The following is a 19,971-nucleotide window of genomic DNA, read 5'->3' on the forward strand; positions in this document are numbered from 1 at the left end:
TGTGTGTTGTGTGTTTATAGGAAAGGAAGTGATATCTCTCCAATGGGATACAGATGGCAAAAAACCTAAAATATGTTTTGATCATTTACTATGTAATGAAAAATGTAAAATAAGTTTGGGCTTTAGATAAAATCCAGAAACTAGGCACTCCTGATTTGAAGAGATTTCAATTCAAATTAAAACAAAAGCAATCGTTCTATTCCAATAAACATCACATGAATTGACACTCTATAGCTGCAGTCCTGAGATAATGTTTCAGTCTGATGATGTTCTAATGCTTCGTCTATATTATTGCTATCTGTACTAGAAACTAATTCATATCTATATTATCCTTTTTTTCTGTTGCTAAATGGGATGCCCCTTTCTCTGTATTTACCAGGTACAGTCCCCAGAGGCTGTTAATAGTGAACACTGTATTTTCCCTATCACCCTGCAGAGGCACAGCTGTGGTAATTAGGGATATGCTAAACATCTCTTTCTATTCCCATTCCCTGTAGACCAGTGGCTGAGAAACATTGCAGGATAATAGGCCTCTAGAATAATTAGACCCATTAAAGAACTTGAAATTACCCATTTAAAAGGCATCGCTTTTTGCCACCATTATTTCTGATATGCAGAATTGCAATTCGTCCTTAAACAAGTCTACGGGGAACAGCAATTTTGCATCATTTCAGACTTAATAAACTACCACTAGCACCATAATGAAATCCTTCTACACTTAACTATCATTTCTAAGATAAGTGAACTGCCAGTGTCTGGTGGGAGCTAAGAGTTTTTGACTTTACAAATGTCTTGTTCATACATCAAATCATTTAACTCTTCAGCACCAAAGAGCAGTACTTTAGAAAACAAATGAAGGGTCAGAAAGTAATCATTTACAGGGTATGCTCAAAGAGATGCCACTCAAATGAATGTGATTTCCCAAAATATATGCTGAATACAAGGACACAGTTGGGTACTGTACATGATGTTTTTTTTATTTGCGCAATATGCAAATAAAGATGTGTAGTGCTCACCCCTGAAAGGGCCCGCTGTTTTGGTCTCAAGGTTCGTACCCCAGTTAGTGTACTAGAAGCCAGGCACACCGTCTCAGTCACTTTTCTAGCTCAATAATTAGTCATGGGCAGGGGTCTCCAAACGATGGCCCTCCAGTTGTTCAGGAACTACAGTTTCCATCATGCCTATTCATGTCTGTGAATGTCAGAGTTTTACAATGCCTTGTGGGATGTGTAGTTCTGCAACAGCCGAAAGGCCATAGTTTAGAGATCCCTGGTCTAGGGATATCCTATTTCTGATGTTTTATTAAACTTGAACTTAAATGAGTGCAGGGTAACCATGTTATACTCCAGTAATGGTAAGTATTAACCCGAAGACACTTTCTCAAAGATTCCTAGCTCAGTCCTTGCAACAGCAAATAAAGGAATGAGCCTCTCAGGGACACCAAAAGGAATGTCCACTTCTTAGCACAGGCTGACACTGATGCCAGAGGAATATTAGCAACACACAGTCACTGAGATCTCACACACCAGTTTGTACTCACAAATGTCCTTGGATATTTAGGTGCCTTCTTCCAATATCAGCCAGACATGTCTCCAGACCAGATCCCCAATTAAATCCTTTGATCAGCTCCAGCAAAATTCAGTAGAATAGGCCCCCAGCTCTGCCACAGCTGGGACCTCGATGAAAGTATAGAAGCACAGCTGGAGTGCCCAGAAGGGCAGCAGCTCTTCAGGCTGGGATCTCCTCATCCTGGACAAGAACCCTCTGCTCCAGGCCTCAAACTATTTATGCACTGTCCCAGCCACCATCTGGGAACCCCCCCCCCCCACGGATTGGCTGAGACAACATAAATATTTAGCTGCTGATTTGCTTCATCCAGCATACTATTTTTCAGAACTATGCAGAAGGCAGGGGAAAGCAGTCAAACCTACAGTCAGTGAAACTCAGAGTAGAACAGGACAATCACAAGCAGCTCCACTGATTACAGAGGAGCTAAAGATCTAAATTTACCTAGCTAGCACCTAACTAGGAGGGTGCTACAGAAGTATTACAGATAGTACTAAGCTGTGCTGTTGCAAGTGAACTAATATCACTATAGTCACCACAGGGACAAACACGCTCTTAGTGAATAATTTGCATTAAGACATATCAGCCTGAATGTCAAACCACTTTCTTAAACTGAACCTAAAACTGAGCTCTTAATATTTCCTATCCCATGTGCCCCTTCCCCTGACTTCTCAGGGGACTCTTGTTAAGATCAATGGCACATCTACAAGTACTAACAATAATTTACAAAGCCATCCATAACTCTACCCCAGCTACATCACTAACCTTGTCCCAAAATACCAACCAATTCACTCTCTTCAGTCCTCCCTAGACCTCCTGCTCTCTAGCTCCCTTGTCACCTCCTCCCATGCTCGCCTCCAGGATTTCTCCAGAGCTTCTCCCATCCTTTGGAATTCCCTACCCCAATCTGTCTGACTGTCCCCTAATCTATCCATCTTTGGATGATCCCTGAAAACCCTTCTCTTTAAGGAAGCCTATCCTGCTTCTAACTAATACACTGTTTTACTTCCTCCATCAGCTCATCCTCTACAGCTATTACCTTTTGTATCAATTGACTTCTCCCTTTTTAGATTGTAAGCTCTAATGAGCAGGGTTCTCTGATTCCTCTTGTACCCAATTGTAATGTAATTGTAATGTCTGCCTTTATTTTGTTAAGCACTGTGCAAACTGTTGGCGCTATATAAATCCTGTATAATAATTAAGGCTGCCAGGTGTCAGTGGATCAAATGCACCACAGCCCAAGAAAACTATCAATTTACAAAATTCAAGAAAAGGTGCCAAAGTCAAAGTCAAAAACAATTTTATTATGTTTACATACTATTAAAAAAACCCATCAAGGTATAAATGTTAAAACCATCACAGAAGAACGTGCGGCTTAAGCAATGATGCAGTGACTTCAGCTCTACATGTTTCACCAAAATATGGCTTCTGCAGGAGTCTTATGAATGCTGTATTAACTATCAAAATAAATGAAATATACAATTAATCAATGAAAAAAAATGCAAAAATGAAAAATATTAACAAATCAAACTGACAAGACATAACCATTTACAAAACATTCTCTAGATAATTTTGGAGGGATATCCTATGGGGGTGCTCAGAAGAGTCAAATAGGCTAAACACCCCGTGCATCAGAAAAAGGGGAGAACTAGCCCAGGAATGTATTAGTGACCATAGGAGGGACAGGTGCCATACTTTAATACCTGTGGGGAATGAACATATTGAGTTTCAATTAACTATTAGGCTGATACCACATAAAAGGGGGGCATAATCACTTAGCACATTACCTTAGGTAGGAGGGGGCACTTTAGGGATTCCACAGCTCTAAGATATTTTGTCATTCTCTAACATGGATGAAAAGTCACCCTCTTGGAGATATGTCCTCACCACTCATATAGAGCAGGACAGGAGGGGGGAGAGGGAGACAACAAGAAGGTAGGTCCCCACTCAATTTTGGCATTGCGAAAGATAAACAGATCAAGCATTTACAGCACAGTTCCCATAGATAAAATTTCCAATCCACCACTCGCATATAAAAAGCAGCCCTTCTTACCAGATATATACAGGGTTACATTAGAGACCATCCAGAGAGCGCGCGTGTGGAGGGGGGGGTTCAAGGGAACAAGTACCAACTCAATAATGGCACTGCAAAGAATGGACAAAACAGATCATTGCAGCAAGCTTCCCATAAATAAAAGTACCCATCTGCCACCTACAAGTTAAAAAACAGCCCTTCTTACCAGTTATGTCCAGGGTCACAATGCAGACCAAACAGGGGTAATGTCATAGATAACTGACCGTGGCTGTGTCGCTTGTGGGGATAACCCCTGGATGGTCTGCATTTTATGGGAAGCTTGCTGCAATTATCTGTTTTGTTCCTTTGCCCCCCCCCCTCTGGACAGTCACTAATGAGACCCTGTATATGTATGTTAAGAAGGGCTACTTTTTATATGTAGGTGGTGGATGGGAGATTTTATTTATGGGAACTGTGCTGCAAATGCTTGACCTGTTTAGCTTTTGCAGTGTCACAAATGACCTTCTTGTTGTCTCCCCCATCCACTCCTACCTAAGGCAATGTGCTAAGTGATTATGCCCCCCTTTTATGTGGTATCAGCTTAATAGTGAATTGAAACTCAATATGTTCATTCCCCACAGGTATTAAAAGTATAGCACCTGTCCCTCATATGGTCACTAATACACATGTATATAAGTAGCAGTAAGAGATAACACTGCTAGGCTCTGAGGAAGAAGGTTAACCTTCGAAACGCGTCAGCCAGTAGTGGTTTGTACATCCTCTCTTCAGAATCTGGAGAGTGCCATCAGTACATGGATTGTCACAAGCCAAAGACTGTTACAAGTGTGATTTTCTCTCTACCTTTAAGAGTAGTTTTAAATTATGTTTTTTTATTAATAAATATATTAAAGGATAATGCACAAGGCTGGTGCACCTTCTTTTTTCTGTTCTTTTGTCTGATTGTTAGGATATCCCTATCCTGGAGAGGAAGCAAGGCCGAAAGCTATTGTCCACCCTGAACTTTGAACTACCTGGCTAACACATTCGTGCGCAAGAGTATTTGTTTTACTGTATTGGTCACTAATACATTTCTGGGCTAGTTCTCCACTTTTTCTGATGCACAAAGTGTTTAACTTATTTGAATATTCTGAGCACCCAGGTAGGATATCCATCCAATATGATCTAGAATATGATTTGTAAATTGTTATGTCTTGTCAATTTGATTTGTTAATATTTTTCATTCTTGCGTTTTTTTTATTCATACATTGTATATTTCATTTATTTTGATAGTTAATGTAGCATTCATAAGACTTCTGAAGAAGCCATATTTTGGTGAAACATGTAGAGCTGAAGTTGCTGCATCATTGCTCAAGCTGCACATCTTATGTGATGGAAGAGATGGCACATCTCTTCTGTGATAGTTTTAACATTTATACCTTGATGGTGTTTTTTATGTTTTGTAAACATAATAAAATTGTTTTATTTTATTATATACTAAAATGCTTTTTGTGGAATATTGATTTTGGCACCTTGAAATTCCTTTACTTGCATTTTGTAAATTGATGCTTTTAGTTAAAGTCGCTTTCTGCAATCTGCTTTATTGGAGTAAAAATTAAAATTTTTATATATAACTTTTTATTAACTAAAATGGACAAATGTATATTTGGCCTTAAATGCATGCTTTATATACAGCGGGTAAAATAACTATTAAAAACATCACCATTTTTCTAGGTAAATATATTTCTAAAGGTGCTATTGACATGAAATTTTCACCACATGTTGGTAGCAACCCATGCAATTCATACATATAAAGAAACCAAAACAAATAAGTTCAAAAATTAAGTTATGTGTAATAAAAGGGAATGACACAGGTAAAAAGTATTGAACACATAAAGAAAGGAAGGTGCAAAACAACACGGAAAGCCAAAACACCAGCTGAAATCTATCAGTAATTAGAAAGTAATCCTGCCTCTTGTCAGTGCAAATTAATATCAGCTGGTTCAGGCTCAACTAATGGTTTATGAAAAGGTGCCTCATTACCAAGGTGTCACACAAGAAACATCTCATGATGGGTAAAAGCAAAGAGCTCTCTCAGGACATTCGCAACCTTATTGCTGAAAAATATACTGATGGTTACAGAAGGATTTCTAAATTTCTGAATGTTCCAGTGAACACTGTTGGGGCTATAACCTGGAAGTGGAAAGAACATCATTTCACCATAAACTGGCCACAACCAGGTGCTACTCACAATTTCTGACAGAGTAGTGAAAAGAATTATCAGAAGAGTTGTCCAAGGGCCAAGGACAACTTGTGGAGAGCTTAAGAAAGACCTGGAATTAGCAGGTACAATTGTTTCAAAGAAAACAATAAGTAATTCACTCAACCGCCATGGCCTATATGCACACTCACCACGCAAGACTCCATTGCTAAAGAAAAAGCATGTTGAAGCTCATTTAAAGTTGGCTGCACAACATTTAGACACAGGGCCGATCCTGGGAGGGTGCAATGTGGGCACCGCACCCAGGCGCCGCAGGAGGGGAGGCGCCAAAGTGTCAGGGCACCGTCAGCCCTCAGTGTGCTGTCTCAAACCGAGTTAGCATTGTGTGGCCCGCAGCAACTGCTCCTGGCTGCCTAGAGCGCACATCATTTGAGGGCGCCATGGCCTCGCTCAGTGCCTCCACCGCCCACTCACCTGCCCAGCGTAGTGTGCACATCCCCCGCCCCGGGCGCGCCTGCTACACACCCCTGCCCGCTGTATAGCCCATAGGTCTGCCTCACCTCCTCCCCATGTCTCTCTTGTGCCCACCCACAACCCCTTCATGCAGCCAATCTGTGCCTGGGAATGGGGTGTGGGCTGGAGATTCTAAAGCAGCCAGTGATCCTGCCTGATGTCGCTGCCTGTGCCTCTGAAGACAATTCAGCCCAGGTGAGTGATCTCTCCCCTCTCTCTCTTCCCTAAATGTGCCATACTGTTCCAGCCTTCCACATGCCATACACTTACAGCCTTCCACATGCCATACTCTTCCAGCCTTCCACATGTCATACTCTTGTAGCCTTCCACGTGCCATACTCTTCCAGCCTTCCACATGCCATACTCTTCCAGCCTTCCATGTGCATACACTTCCAGACTTACACGTGCCATAATCTTCCAGCCTTCCATGTGCCATAGTCTTCCTGCCTTCCATGTGTCATACTCTTCCAGCCTTCCATGTGCCATGGTGATCCTGCCTTCCATGTACCATAGTGACCCTTCTTTTCCTGCATTCCATGTGCCATAGTGGTTATTCCTTCCATGTACTATAGTGATCCTTCCTGCCTTCCATGTGACATAGTGGTCCTTCCTTCCTGCCTTCCATGTGCCAGTGATTCCTCTTTCCTCCCTTCCATGTGCCATAGTCTTCCAGCCTTCCATGTGCCATAATCTTCCTGCCTTCCATGTACCATAGTGATCCTTCTTCCCTGCCTTCCATGTACCATAGTGCTCCTTCCTGCCTTCCATGTACCATAGTGGTCCTGCCTTCCATGTACCATAGTCTTCCAGCCTTCCATGTGCCATAATATTCCTGCCTTCGGCCATCTCCACATGGTGAGTGGGTGGCCCTGTAGAAGGAGGCTGCTTCTGCATGGAAGGTAAACACCGAGGGCAGCTGGGAGCCCAGGAGAGAGAAGAGCTTCACAACCTCCTTGACACCCGAAGTGGCGTTTAGAAGCATCCCTGGAGTCCCAAAGCCTGGTCTCCATCTAATCCAACCTCCTCTCTTCTCCAGCATCAGCAGTCAATGCGGCCTGGAGGACAAGGACAAGTGAGAGGGGCAAGCTGCCAGGGAGCTGCTGGAAGGAGCAGCGGAATACCTCCCGGATCAAGAAGGTACTGGGCATCATACACTGACACAGACCTACCTGCAGATACAGACTAGGATAGGGGGACAGAGGAGGGACTGTGGATAGGGACAGGGCTAGGGGTCGCTCTCTCATCTCCCACCCCTGTCTGTCAGCCCAGCCCCCCCTCTGTCAGCCCCCCTCTCTCTCAGCCTGCCCTCTGTCCACCTCTCTCTCAGCCCCCCTCTCACACTCTGTCTCTCACAGCCCCCCTCTCAGCTTCTCTCTCTCTCTCTCTCTCTCTCTCTCAGCCCCCTCTCTCTTTTTCTCAGCCCCACCATCTCTCTCTCTATCAGACCCCCCTCTCTCTCTCCCAATCCTCCTCTCTCCCAGCCCCCCTCTCTCTCTTAGCCCCCTCTCTCTCTCTCAGCCCCCTCTCTCTCTCTCAGTCCCCCCTATCTCTCTTAGCCACCCCCTCTCTCTCAGCCCCCCTCTCTCTATAGATGGAGTGCTCTGCAGTGTGTAGAGGGGTATCTAGGGGTGTAATCAGGGTAGTGGTATCTGGAGAGGTTTGATCAGAGTGGGGGGTATCTGGGGGTGTAATCAGTGTAGGGGTATCTGGGTATGTGAGATCAGAGTGGGGGGTATCTGGGGTTGTAATCGGGGTAGGGATATTCATGGAGGTGTGATCAGGATGGAGGGGTATATGGGAATATATTTAGGGTGGGGGAATCTGGGGAGGTGTGATCAAAGTGGGAGTATCTGTGGGGTGTGATCTGAGAGTTTGCTTATGGGGGGAACCCAGCTATTGGAAGTTTTAGTTGGCCTCAGCTGCCTGTGGCAGTGAGGGGAAGCGAGGAATGCATAATCCCACCCCCTCATTACACACTGCTGTTTAGTGATTCACGTTGCACCCCATCACATTACAGGCGCACTGTGAAGGAGGTATGAGCTTGGTTTTAGACAGTGGGAACTGGTAGGCTGCATTTGGTCGGCACTGATGAGTCTGCAATTGGTGGGCACTGGTAGGCTGCAGTTGGTGGGCACTGGTAGGCTGTATTTGGTGGGCAATAATAAGGCTGTATTTGATGGGCAATGATAAGGCTGCATTTGGTGGGCAATGATAAGGCTGCATTTGATGGGCACTGGTAGGGCTGCATTGATCTCTTGTATCATGTCTGCAGGTTCTGACCATCTCTTGTATCCTGTCTGCAGTCTCTGACCATCTCTTGTATGATGTCTGCAGTCTCTAACCATCTCCTGTATCATATATGCGGTCTCTAACCATCTCCTTTAGCATGTCTGCAGTATGTCTGGGGGCTCTTTCTAACAGACTCTCTAATAGAAGCCCTCTCTGTGTCCATTAGAGAGACCCCCCCCCCCAGGTCCCATTAGAGTACTCTGCTTCTCTTCCTGTATTTTGTTTATTGTTAAGAGATCATGGGAGGATCCCAGGGTAACGAAGACTCCTTTAGGGAAGCATGTCTGTGTTTGAGTCGTTGCCATAGAAACATTTGTAAAGTGGAGTAGTTAGTATGATGACCACGCCCATGTGGGGGCGCCGCAAATATTTCTGCACCCAGGCGTCTGTGACCCTTGGATCATCCCTGTTTAGAAAAGCCTGTGAAATACTGGGAGAATATAGTCTGGTCAGATGAGACCAAAATTGAACTCTTTGGATGCCATAATACACATCATGTTTGGAGATCAATAGGCACTGCACATCACCCCAAAAACACCCCCAACAGTGAAGTTTGGAGGTGGGAATATCATGGTGTGGGGCTGTTTTTCAGTATACGGTACTGGCAAACTTCATGTCGTTGAAGGAAGGATATATGGAAAAATATACCAAGACATTCCTGATAAAAATCTGCTGCCATCTACCAGGATGATGAAGATGAAACAAGGGTGGACATTTCAGCAGGACAATGATTCCAAACACAAAGCCAAGGAAACAAGAAAATTAAGCTGCTAGAATGGCCCAGCCAATCACCTGACTTAAATCCAATAGAAAATCTATGGAAAGAACTAAAGATCAGAGTTCATAGAAGCGGCCCACGGAACCTTCAGGATTTGTTTGTTTGGAAGAATGGGCCAAAATCACACCTGAGCAAAGCATGTGACTTTCTAAACGTATTTGTTTAGGTTTCCTTGTATGTATGGATTGAATGGGTTGTTACTGACATGTGGTGAAAATGTCATGTCAATAGCACCTTTAGAAATACATTTACCTAGAAAAATGGTGATGTGTTCAATACTTATTTTACCTGCTGTATATGTATTTACACTTGAAGTATACAGTATGTAAACTTCTTCTTCAAGCACTTTGTATTTTAAAATGACAACATTCTGATATTGTTTACCAGTTGTGCCCCCCATTGTCATCCTGTTACACAGGCTTCTGGTGGAAACAACAAATATCCATTTCAATATATTGTATATTACAGAGACATGGTCCGCTCTAGTAACCATCGGGAAATCGTTCTTGAAAATTGCAGTCCATTATGATTAATACTTGCCTTCCTCCCAGATCCAGCCATTTATTCTCCAGACGGGCTGGCTCCTTATAATACTGCTTATGCCTGCTAGAGCCCTTATCATTTCTATGGGCTGCCATATTCATGGCCGCCTCTGGTGGTTCTTATCCATAAGAATGAATGAGGTCACAGCACTCATGCACAGTATGAAAAGGAGCTGGATGGGACCATGCCCACGGAAACATTGCTGGAAATTAGGTAGTTAAGTATCATGCATCTTTCACCCTGTCACTCTCCATGATGTGCAAATCTTCCTTTACACCAGCAGTGTTGGGCTGGGTTAGGCAGCAATGTCCAATGCAGTTCCAGCACAGTAACAAGTAACACATATATACATTGCATAGCATAAATTATTTTGTTACATACACTGGATACCTGTGTGTTCTTGTTCTTTGTATGTAAATGAGACACTTAACCCAAATGAGACACCACAAAAATGGAACTTCCGCTTCAAGGGAGGGTGACCCCTTGACATGCCACATTTGGCATGTCATTTTTTTGGGGGGGGGGGGCGCAAACCCTCTTATTAGAGGGTTCCAGCTCCCGCTTCCTCCTGGGGCTCCGCGGCACCAGAAGGGAGATCACCTCTCCCCCCTCCCTCTCGGCAATCATCTGGGACACGTCACAGGTCCCAGATGATTGCCCGGCCAGTCACAGCACGCAGCACGGCTTGCGTATGCGCAGTGCATTCCTGGCTGTGAAGCCACAGCCGGGCACCCACAGTGACAATGTCGGCGCCGCAGAGAGGAGGGGGAGATGAGAGGGGCTTCATTCCCCCACATCGCTGGACCCTGGGACAGGTAAGTGCCTGATTATTAAAAGTCAGCAGCTGCAGTATTTGTAGCTGCTAACTTTCATTTTTTTTTTTTTTTAATTGGAACTCCGCTTTAAGATTATGCATGCTCAGTATCAGTTCTCATTCTATGTGTGGATGCTGCTCTGCAGCACTATCCCTAGGCCTAGTTTATACTTGCGATTGGAATAAGACAGGTGGCTAAGAGAAGCATATGTTTGTAACGGGATATTTTTTAAAAATGAATCCTTTTTTTCTTTAGTTTTATGTGTGCCTGTGAGACTTGTGGCATTGTAATTAACCTTCTGCAGCCAGTGGGGGAAGGCAGAGAGCTTCCAGATAATGTGATCTCTGTGATTGGCTGATTCCCTATTCCACACTGCTTCATGCTGAGTTGTAGGTTCCTTATTCTACAACACCTCTTTCTGTATAACCATCACTGCAGCCCTCCACCAGTCGGGGCTTTATGGCAGAGTGGCCCGACGGAAGCCTCTCCTCAGTGCAAGACACATAAAAGCCCGCATGGTGTTTACTAAAAAAAACACCTGAAGGACTCCAAGATGGTGAGAAATAAGATTCTCTGGTCTGATGAGACCAAGATAGAACTTTTTGGCCTTAATTCTAAGCGGTATGTGTGGAGAAAATCAGGCACTGTTCATCACCTGTCCAATACCGTCCCAACAGTGAAGCATGGTGGTGGCAGCATCATGCTGTGGGGGTGTTTTTCAGCTGCAGGGACAGGATGACTGGTTGCAATCGAGGAAAAGATGAATGCGACCAAGTACAGGGATGTCCTGGACGAAAAACTTCTCCAGAGTGCTCAGGACCTCAGACTGGGCCTAAGGTTTATGTTCCAACAAGACAATGACCCTAAGCACACAGCTAAAATAACGGAGGAGTGGCTTCACAACAACTCCGTGACTGTTCTTGAATGGCCCAACCAGAGCCCTGACTTAAACCCAATTGAACATCTCTGGAGAGACCTAAAAATGGCTGTCCACCAACGTTTACCATCCAACCTGACATAACTGGAGAGGATCTGCAAGAAGGAATGGCAGAGGATCCCCAAATCCAGGTGTGAAAAACTTGTTGCATCTTTCCCAAAAAGACTCATGGCTGTATTAGATCAAAAGGGTGCTTCTACTAAATACTGAGCAAAGGGTCTGAATACTTAGGACCATGTGATATTTCAGTTTTTCTTTTTTAATAAATCTGCAAAAATGTCAACAATTCTGTGTTTTTCTGTCAATATGGGGTGCTGTGTGTACATTAATGAGGAAAAAAATGAACTTAAATGATTTTAGCAAATGGCTGCAATATAACAAAGAGTGAAAAATTTAAGGGGGCCTGAATACTTTCCGTCCCCACTGTATATGTTATAAATAAAAAGTTAAACTCTTGCTTCAGTAGTGTAGAAAGTGAGTGAGCCCTTGTAGAAAGTCAATTCGAGGTTCCCCAGAGCGCAGACTCTAATCCCCAACCTGCTTCTTCACAAGAGCCCCTGATGATGAGGATGGACTTGCAGCAAACTGGAACCAGGTCGTGTCCCCTAGTTACGTCCGGCTGACAATCTGGTGACCACTAACGTGTGCAGAGTACAGATGGCAGGAGACAGAAGAGAATCTGGGAAAAGAGCCAACGTCAAGGCGGGCAGCAAGCAAGCAAAACCGGTACACAGGTAGCCAGGCACAGAATACAAGTAATACAAGGCAAACCAGGAGCACAGAGAAACTACCCAGGCTGCATTGAGCATGTCTATATATAGGGAAGCAGACTGGGAGGCAGACGAGGAAGTGATAGATGGGAAAGGGATATAAATTGACAGTAGAGCAGGTGAGGCCCATAGGTAAAGACAGAAGCCAGCAGCACATGTAAATGGAATCATATATCTAGCAGAACCACTGCTGCAAGAAGGTAAGACCTTCAAAAAACAGAAAACTGCAGGCTAGACTGTGCCAATCCATGTAATAATATTGATGGTTATGATATCTTGCACAAGGCCGTTCTTTTTACTAGGTGCTAAGTAGGGTTGCCATCTCCCTGATCTAAAAATGGGGCAGTATTGCTAGTAGAAAATGTATTATAAAGCCTGGATTTTTCCCCAAAACATTGACAGACTTTATGCTAGAACATTCACACTATGGCAGTGGACACTAGTCTACTGCTATAGTGTATAGACCACTTGTCCTAGAAGGCACAAATAATGGACATTCAGTGATGCCATTTGGTATGACACCAGGAAATTGCCATTATATCTAGATCAGGGAAATGGAAATTAGTTATACCTAGCCTGGATTTTACTGAGTCTCAGGACTGGAGTTTTCTGGGTGAGTCAGGTGTCAATGTGCTTATCAAGCCTAACACTAAAATGCTTTTTTTTTTTAGATAGAGTAGGGGAGGGTTAAACCCCTAAAAGATTATTTTATTCTGCCTGTGTGTTGCTGAGTAGATATCCATTCACTTCCTGTTTTGAAGATGCAACAAGAAATGGGAAGAAATCTTTTCAAAGCAAATGGGGTTTTCCTCGTAGAGTATTGTCATAGGAGCTGTATGGATGATATACCCCTGCCTCTTGCTCTGGTGACAATTCTAACATTTTGCATTTTGCTCTATCTATTGCAGTGGCAAGTCACCTAGAATAAGTAAGAGGTTGAATCTCTCCAGCAGGCACACAGACAGCATTAAAAACTGTCAGGGGGGTCTAAGCCTTCCCCACAAACTAAAACAAAATATTTGCCTTTGCATATACTTTAAGCATAAAAATACAATTTTCAGCTGGAATACTTGTTATAGGCAGTTTGTCTGCATCATATTATATTTCCAATGTGTGGAATTCCCTTTTTCCCTCAAGCACTAACATAAAATATATCTATCAGCAATCAGAAATTTAAGTAACATCACATGTTTGGCTTTGCAGACCACTTAATCTTTTAAAAAGCCTAATTTGTACAAGACATACCTCAGAGGTTATTACCACAGGGTCAATCGTCTTTCCTGACATAATATGGACAGGTAATGTGTACATTTTCATTTACATGCCATGTAACATAATACAATACACATCTTTATTCCTATATTAAAGGGGAACTTCAGTCATTTTTTTCATCTTTCCATCTTTAAAATCTTCTGCCCTTGTTTTAGATTTGGATAGTAAAACATTTTTTTCTGCTGGTCTTCCGTCAGATATGGCGACCCGTCAGAATTGGTAACAGAAGTGACGTTCCATCCCTGCCATCTTGCTACACCCCTCACTCTTCCACAGTAACGATACACCGAGAAGAGGGCAAGCGCACATCTTGTTACACCCACCAGAGTTTTACATCTCACAGTTATTTTTAACAGGAAATGCAGCTTATAAGGTGAAATGCAATATATAGAAATCTGATTGCATTTACATATTTATTGTGCAGCCACATCAGTCCCTGCCCTTATGAAGCTTACAATCTATTAAGGTCCCTCACTCACATTGATTCATACACATACTAGGGCTAATTTACACAGGACAATTAACCTACCAGCATGTCTTTAGAGTGTAGGAGGACACCCACACAGACACAGGGAGAACATGCAAACTCAATGCAGGTAGTGCTATTGTCAGCATTTGAGCCAACAACCCTAGTGCTGCCAGGCCAAAGTGCTAACCACTTAGCCACTGTGCTGCCCATACGATAAAAAGCAAAGTATTCTGTCTGTTTTTATACAGTATAATTCTAGTTATTAAGAGCCAAAAAAATAAATTAGAATAGAGATTTATAAAACTCTAGCAGAGTCTGCTAACTCTATGACTAGTAAGATTTGTTGGCTGGAACTAATGCTTTTAACCTCACTTATATACTTACTTTCTTATATTTTGTCTACTCACATGTTGGTGAAACAAGTCTATCCCTTTTTCCATGCGTCACTCTTTTTATAAAACATAAGATTTTGTACTTCGTATTTCAAGCCCAACTCCAAGCTGAGAGACACACCTAAAATATACCAAGGAATAAAGTTCCTAAAATAGAAGGTGCTAAATAAGGTCCAAGTGGTGTGACCATACCATAAAATTTCCTTACTAAATACTATGAAAATTCTTATGAAAGAATGTGTAGGTGCTTGGTCCCCACCTTTATAGGACATACTTGATCTAATGAGCAGTGCCCTCTGATTCCTCCTATATTGAATTGTTTTGTAACTGCACTGTCCGCCCTCATAGTTTAAAGTGCTGTGCAATCTGTTGGTGCTATATAAAACCTGTATAATAATAATAATAATAATAATAATAATAACTACACTTAGAGACACACCTCCTTTTTGCAGACTCCACATTGACCATGCTTATTTTTATTATTATTATTCTTTTACATATCTTTTTTTTTTTTTTGGTCTGGTTGCATTAGCTCACTGGTCTTCTTCCCCCAGCAGTGGGTAGACAGCCACTTATTTCAGGGTGTCCTGATAATGCCCCCAGAGGGTAGTTTCTTGACTTTTTGGGCTCTCCAGAAATCAGTTAAATGATGCTGAGTAGAATATAGCTATTTTTAGTTTATGATATTGGCCAACTAAATAAAAAATGCAGAGCTAGAGTTAATGTTATTACAGGGTTACTGTCCCAGAAAAAGTATGCAGACAAGCAGTTTTGACTTCAAATAATTCATGCTTGTTCCAGGACAGTGGCTGTGTATGTACTGAAGACAGAGTACCAGTACTAATGGTAAGAAATATAACAAGTTTTGAAAGATATTAAAAATTCTGATTTACTACATTTGCAGTGTACTTCTGAGTTCCTAAACAAATCGTAAAAAAACACCATATTGCTTTAAAAATGAAAGTGCTCTGTAGTCCAGTAGGAGAAAACAGGGCTGATGACAACGCTTGGGACTTCAGTGTAGCAGAGGCAATGTTGTCAGATCAAACAGGAAGTTAGGAAGGCACTGGTTTTCTGGAAGGATTAACATGTTATTCTCTGTACCTGCAGTGTTTTTAAAGCGACAAAACATGGCAAATTGTGCTTGTCTAAAGATTATTTTAATATATTCTTTTTTTTTTTTAGCCCAGACATGCCCTTTAACATCGCTTTATGATAATACGCAGGGCCACACATCCCAGCCAGTAAAATAAAAACTTTAGCCAAGACAGCATGTGACCTGGAGTCAGTCACTAAATTACATTGTGTAAATTATGATGGTTTCCTAAGCAGACTCCCAAGCTTATTCGGGCTAACTTCTTTAGACAGATCAGCTCCATGAAACATTTCCGTTTACAATACAAAATAGGGAGTTGAGATATGGCAGCCTGCGCATCTTATATCACTGGGATCATTAGGACAGAATGTGAAAATGAACAGTTCCAAGCTCCCAGGTCATTGCAGACAACAGACCACCCCATCAGGTCAGTCCTTTCAAAATATTTATATAAATGGAGACAGGAAGACCTTCATGCAAAGCAGCAGCATATATTCTGTGGAATCTCGGCAAAGCTAAATATACTGCAGTTTAAACAGATGATGAGCACTTGTGAAAAGTGAAGTGTCTCCCACTCAGTCAGCAGTGTTCAGGAGTTTTCCAGTACAAACACAGCCTGAAGAATTACAACTTTTCCTCTCCAGGCTTCCATCTGATGAGATATTGTGCAGACATGGTGGGTCATGTGATTGACTCTGGCTTACAGCTGGGTACGGAAAAGACACTATATTATTTTCTTAATTAGACCTCTTTTGGTGACCCCCAATTTTGTCTACTCTGATGTTGTCAGAGATGTGTCAGAGAAGTAGCTAAACTCCTCTGTATTCTGATGCAAAATAAAGGTCATACATGATCTCATTAAAGGGTCAACTGACCTAAAACTGTGTTGTTAGCATTTGGTACAAACTGGATAGGTAAATTACTTAAAGTGACATGCCAGTTAAATTGTTATTTATTACAGGTACTTATTTAGCGCTGTCAATTTGCGCAGCACTTTACACATATTTATTTAACATTTACATCATACCCTGCCCTCTTACAGTTTAAGGTCCCTGACAGACATTCAGACATACATACACATACTAGGGCCAATTTCCTGCCGGCATGTATTTGGGATGTGGGAGGAAACTCACGCAGATACAGGGAGAACAGAGGGGAATGGTAGGAAATTCTTTCAGATTTTATAGCAAGTCAATGTCTCTTTAACCGCCTCACTCCCGCCCGCCGCCACATGACGTGACGGACTTTGAGCAGGTATATCTGAATGATACCTGTAGCTACAGACATCATTCAGCTATTGCCGTTTTCAGCCGGCGATTCCCTACACCATAAAAATGATCATAGTGGCTGTTCTGCCACTTGATCATTCTTACAGAAGGCGACGTCCCCCCCCTCCTGCCGCCCTCCTGTGCTTCTACCGACTCACCGCTACGATCGGTGAGTCGGACAGAGGATCCGCCGGCCCCAGATGTTGATCATAGAGTTTTCGGTGGACCAGAAGGTCCCCGGAGTCTCTATGATCGTTGGAGGCCTGGCGCGATGTTATGACGTAACACCCGGCCTCTGCTTTAAAAAAAACGGCGCAGCTTTGGCTGGGAAACCGTAATCGGTTTATTTTTGTTTTTTTTATTTTAGGCTTCCCAGCCTAGTGGTGAGATGTGGGGTCTTATTGACCCCATATCTCACTATAAAGAGAACCTGTCATGTCATATTCCATTGTTGTTTACATTCCTTGTAATAGTAATAAAAGTGATCAAAAACTTATTTTTTTCAAAAACGTGTCAAAATAAAAAAAAGAGCGTACAATTAACAATAAAACACAAAAGCGAACACATACGTAAGTCCCGCCCACATATGAAAACAGTGTTCAAACCATACATGTGAGGTATCGACACGAACATTGGAGCGAGAGCAATAACTTTGTCCCTAGACCTCCTCCGTAACTCAAAACATGTAACCTGTAAAAAAAATTCAAGCGTCGCCTATGGGGATTTTTAGGTACTGAACCGAAAAAAACACGTTTGAAAAATTGCTGCACAAATACCGTGCGAGGTAAAAAGTTGCAACAACCGCCATTGTATTCTCTAGGGTCTTTGCTAAAAAAACATATATAATGTTTCGGGGTTCTATGTAATTTTCTAGCAAAAAAATGATGATTTTTACATGTAGGAGAGAAATGTCAGAATTGGCCTGGGTGGCAAGTGTTTAAATAATCCATATAGAGATCCATATCACAGAAAAAATATAATAACAAGTAATATTAAAAATAAAAATACATCAAAATTTGTGACAGAAAAATAGTGACAAAAAATGTGAATAACCAGTTCATCAATGTCCTTTAATGTGGTATAAAACTTAAAAATCACCAACTCCAGCAAAATGTGAATCTACTGTAAAGTTTGTTTACATTTCCAAAAAATACAGCTTGATCAAAAGTGCCCACCACTCTGTGCTGCAAAGCTCTTAATGCAAAAGTGACTGTCCCTTCACCAGATGTGCCCTCACCTGGGTGATATGACCAATGAATGGTCTATATGCATCTTTTTCCCACCATGGGGATCCACTTCTATGGATACCTCAGGGCTTAAGTCTCCTCTCCTTGGGTTCACTTCCTCTCATCCAAGTCACTGTAAAAGAAAACTATACATAATACTTATACTTAAAAATAACCAATCTTTAAATACATCTAATGCCAAAACACTCACATTTCCATGGTGCTGTAAGTGCACCAGACTATAAACAGCATAAAACATAAGCCATGAATACAAATCCCGGGTAGTTTGTTTACTGTAATTCCTCATGTAACATGCACGCTGCGACGCCAGAAGGCCCCTCCTCTACGCGTTGCACCACAGGGTCACGTGGCTTCTCAGGGGGAAGTATAAGAATACTAGTATAGATACCTTTAGGCTGTTGTTAGGGGCAACTCTTAAACAAGTTGCTTTAAGTTTATATTGCTTTGTCAAATTATTGCTTCTATAAGAATGATGACACGGAGTCAGATATGTCTGTGTCACAGTCCGAGGCAAAAGAGGACTGCACCCTTTACTTCTTTCAAAGGCCTTTTATAGGCAGCTCTACAAGCAGTAATCTTATCGGCATTACCAAATGAGGTTAAGGTACAAAGAGTTTCTTATCAGCGAACATGTAATGATTATTCAGCAGTTCCAAATTCCATCTAGATACAGATTGATACGTACACAGAAGAGAAAAAGCACAAACAATTTAAGTAGAACAATTGATACGTACACAGAAGAGAAAAAGCACAAACAATTTAAGTAGAACAATTGATACGTACACAGAAGAGAAAAAGCACAAACAATTTAAGTGGAACTCTAAGTCATTATTTCAACCCTATCAATTTCCCCCTTTGACATTATCCTCTCCCTCCCCCTGGGTCCTCATGAACAAGTTCTAGTCAGCTTTTCCTAGAGTACTATCCCTGACCGCAGGTTGTCAGAGGGGAAAATCCCATCGCTCCAGGTGTTGCTCACATCTTAAATTCAAGAAGAGGAGTTTATGGGAGTAGGGTGATGTCAATATACATTTATCAGTATGCCCTGTCTATTCTCCTAATTTTCCTATTTATTTTCCTGTATACACATATATTTGTGATTGTAAGTGATATTAATATTAAAATAATAATTACCATTGGACTTAACAACCAGTGAAAGGTATTGTTTGCTGTAGAAGACATTCCACTAAATATATCCCACCAATGTGGTGCAGTATCCTGTTGTATCTGTGAGGAAAGATGCACTAGTCTATCTTTGTCAATTATTGCAGATACGAGGTTATTCTGTAGGGTATGTTCTAGTGTTTCTATGTGTTGTCTTAACAACTCTGATTGTTCCAAAACCTGTTTTAGTGGGTCTAAAGAAATTATAAAGGGTGTAGTGTCAGTGAGATTATGTACCTCATAGACTGAAGAGAATACCTTATCGGCGTCTGGTTCAAAAAGATAGGTGTCGTTACCCCATTGTAATGTTTTAATCTTTTTTATGCATCCCACAAACGGCACTGATTTATTTAACGCTGGGGTCCTATTTCTATGAATCTATTGTTCACATTTACCGGTGTTCTTTGCATTTTGCATATGCTAGTTTGGTATTTTAACAAGCAAGGTTCATATACTGGAGAACTTCTGCCGCATACCATTCCCTTATTAGTTCCTTCACATAGATTTAAATCATGGGTTCTGTTTCCTTTATCTACATATTTCCCATATATTTCTGGATACCAAAACTCGTCTTTAATTACTAGTGGCATGACCACTATTTTACACATTTCCATTACATC

The 19,971-nt window shown here is 42.0% G+C and overlaps 1 long non-coding RNA gene across 1 annotated transcript; it reads right to left on the minus strand.

Annotated features, from left to right (window-relative positions):
* Window positions 1-18,677: 18,677 nt before the first annotated feature.
* On the minus strand, window positions 18,678-19,643 carry LOC141107238 (uncharacterized). The gene is made up of 2 exons (XR_012235831.1): window positions 19,167-19,643; window positions 18,678-19,094 (listed from the first exon to the last, which is right to left on the minus strand). It is a non-coding gene; the product is annotated as an uncharacterized lncRNA (long non-coding RNA).
* Window positions 19,644-19,971: the final 328 nt, after the last annotated feature.

The sequence above is a fragment of the Aquarana catesbeiana genome, linkage group LG09 (genome assembly GCF_042186555.1).
Source record: "Aquarana catesbeiana isolate 2022-GZ linkage group LG09, ASM4218655v1, whole genome shotgun sequence".
Taxonomy (NCBI): domain Eukaryota; kingdom Metazoa; phylum Chordata; class Amphibia; order Anura; family Ranidae; genus Aquarana; species Aquarana catesbeiana.